We start from the raw sequence: 3,239 nt of genomic DNA, 5'->3' as shown, positions 1-3,239 counted from the left end.
ACATTTATTATTTCCCTTTTGTAGATACAAAAAACCGGGGCACAGAAAGGTTAAGTGATTTGTCCAAGGATGCACAGCTAGGTAGCTGGTAGAATGAGGATTGTATCCAGGTACTTCATTCTTGATGCTTTTTTTTTTTTAAATTAAACTATAGTTGACACACAATTTTATATTAGTTTCAGGTGTACAACATAGTGATTCCACAAATCTTTACCTTATGCTATGCTCACCACAGATGAATACCATCTGTCACCAAACAACACTATTACAGCACCATTGACTATACCTAGTGTCCCTGTGACTTATTCATTCCATAACTGGGTGGATAGACAAAGGAATAACATCTATTTGTAGAATCTCAGTTACCAGCTAATGGGAAATTAACATTTTTTGGGGGAAAAGAATCTTTAAAAATGCTCCTTAACTCATATCACTTTAGTCATCCCCATCCAGTTGTCACTGAGTATATAATAGGTGTATTCCAGGTTATGTTGTCTAGAAGCAGCTGCAGAGATGGAACTGGAGTACGAGATATTTATTAGGAATCATCATCTATGAAAAGAAGCAGGTGGACGCAGAATTGGAGCAAGGGAGAAGTCAAATTGCAAAGCAGGGTTTACAAAATTTCAATCCATTTCGCATGGAGCTCTGGAGTCAGAACTGCCCATCAGCATGTCCCAGATTGGCTTCTGGCCTTTGTCCTCCTACATCACTCCCCTTGGTTGCTTGGGTACAAGATTCAGGCTTCCAGAAAAGAGCATGATCTCAAGGAAGCAATCACTATCTACAGTGGAGGCCAACCTAGATGGAGCCCACAGCTCGAGTCTGACTGCATTCCTTGTGGCTGGGCAGCAAGTCTTTCCATGAAGAGGCATCTGGGTGGCACATCTCCGCATCTTCCACAGGGTGCTCGGCCATAGGCTAAGTGCAGGGAACAAGAAGATAGAGAAGACACAGTCCCTTTGTTTAAGGAGAAATAGTTCCATCAGCTCTATCAATGGTTACCTCTGACTACTCTTTCTTAATAATTTTTTATTTTATTTTATTTTATTTATTTATTTATTTTTATTTTTTTTACACAGGCAGGTGAAACAATTTTATTTCACAGTTGTCTTTAAAACCACAAAGACACTATGTTCTTCATATAAAAACATTAGTACAGATAACTATACTTTCTAGAAAATGATTATATAGACCCTCTCAAAGAAAAATGCACACCATTATATGGTTCAGACAAGTTACTTGGGAAAAACACATCTGGACAGATTCCTAAAACATACCAGAAGACCACGCTGCATCTTTTGGTTCAAAGTATAGATTACTGTCATCAGTAAGGGCTCCTGCATTCTTACATATTTGATAATACACATATAGACTGGTTTGTGACTTAATGCTCCATTGGTTCATCAGCCTTTTCTGCAGGTTCATCATCAGGTTGAGCAGGCTGTGCCCTTCTCTGTGGTCTTTCTTCAAGACCTTCCAGGAACGGAGATACATCATCATCATCATAAATGGTAAACTCCAAGTCTTTACCAACAATTCCAGTGGAAACATTCTTTGTAGTTAGGTCCTGTTCTGCAGGAAGTGTCTCTCGTAAGGCATGCAGACCATGTTTAACCAGTTCATTCAAATTGCACTCCGTAAACCCAGACATATGTCTCTCCAAGTAAGTACGAGCTGATTGAGAACGGGCTCCAATGGACATGGCTCTACAGTCAAAATAGTTGGCAGATGGACAGGTTTGGAAAATGTGAGAGTCCATATCATCATAACCAGCAATAAGCAGTCCAACATGTGGTCCAACATATGGTCTCTGGCCATACCATTGTGTTGGTATCTGGGTCTTGCTTCCAGTTAGAGATACAAGACGAGACACAGGAAGAGGTCTGTCAAATACAAATCCAAACCCTCCTGGAATCCAAACACTCCTGGCGCATAAAATTACCTAACAGTCTAGCATCAGCAGTAAGTCCCGCAACTGAGATATCAATATGGTTATCAACATGGAGAATTTTCTTCTGATGAGCTGCAAGCTCTGACTGTGCTCTCTTCAATGCAACCAACGCTGTATGGGTTTTTGATTTCAGACCAACTGTGGCTGAACCTTGTTTGACAGCTTCCATTGATATTCAATTTGATGAATCCTGCCCTGATGGCTCCAAACAGTGACGTCATTGTCATACTGGTTGTGAAACATGGTTCCTGCGTGGGTCCCACTGTGGGCTCCTGCAGAGGTGGCGGCTTCAGGAGCGCCTCTTTCTTAATAATTTTAATCTCCCGAAATCCTAGATTTGCCAAAAGCCCAAAAGGGCTTTTTTTTCTGTTCATGGGCAAACAGTAATGATTGTTGAAAACAATTCAGGTAGACCTGGGGTTGCCCTTGGGAAGTCACTTTTTCTGAGCCTTTGTTTATCTATATGGTAAATATTACAATTGTCCTTTGGAGAGAGTTCTAGAAACCACACATGATATTTCTAAATTTTCTATCAAGGAGTTCTAACACTTAGTAAGTGCTCAGTAAATGGCAGCTATTGTTACTGCCCTCTTCATCATCATTAGATTTATGCTTACCACCATCGGCCTTCTCTGAATATCCGTCAAGGTGGGCTTGAATCATCTTTTCTGTCCTTTGTTTTGACCGTGACAAATCTTCTCAAATTTGTTTAGATCCTCACATCCTACTTCTAAACTCTCTAGCTCTCTGCTTCTTCTGAGTTTACTTCTGTCCTTTTTCCCCACCTCCTGGTACAGAGATTTTTGTTCCTTTCTAGGAAAAATGTCCTTAATGCTTTTACTACATCCTTAAGTTTTATTTTCTTGGTTACAACACATGTTAGGAAGTAAACTCCTCCAGGATGACTGGAAAAGAGCAGCAGCAAACTCTCACTGACACACATCAATCATGATCCCCCTTTTACTACTATTGAATATCGCACATCACGTGCTTTCTGCTTACATATAGCATTTATAGACATTCACTACTAGGGACAGGGAATCCTATAATTGTAAACCTAGAAGTAAGAGAAACTTTTGGCCTCATCTGCCTCATTTAGAAGATGAGGAAATTATTCTCAGAGAAGTTAATTAAGTTGCTCATATTCATGTAGCTGGTTAAGTAGACACAAACCTTGGTGATTTAAGTTGTTTTACCTCTATGCTTTTGTCTGTTCTTTACTTTCTGTATCACTAATGCCATCTTACATTTCATGTTCCTTGGGTATGAACACAGGGATCAATGC

The 3,239-nt window shown here is 39.9% G+C and overlaps 1 pseudogene; it reads right to left on the bottom strand.

The window, feature by feature from the left end:
- Positions 1-1,121: 1,121 nt before the first annotated feature.
- LOC121484847 lies at positions 1,122-2,197 on the bottom strand (annotated as a pseudogene).
- Positions 2,198-3,239: the final 1,042 nt, after the last annotated feature.

This window comes from Vulpes lagopus, chromosome 2, assembly GCF_018345385.1.
Source record: "Vulpes lagopus strain Blue_001 chromosome 2, ASM1834538v1, whole genome shotgun sequence".
Classification (NCBI taxonomy): domain Eukaryota; kingdom Metazoa; phylum Chordata; class Mammalia; order Carnivora; family Canidae; genus Vulpes; species Vulpes lagopus.
This window is presented reverse-complemented; position numbering and strand designations above follow the sequence as displayed.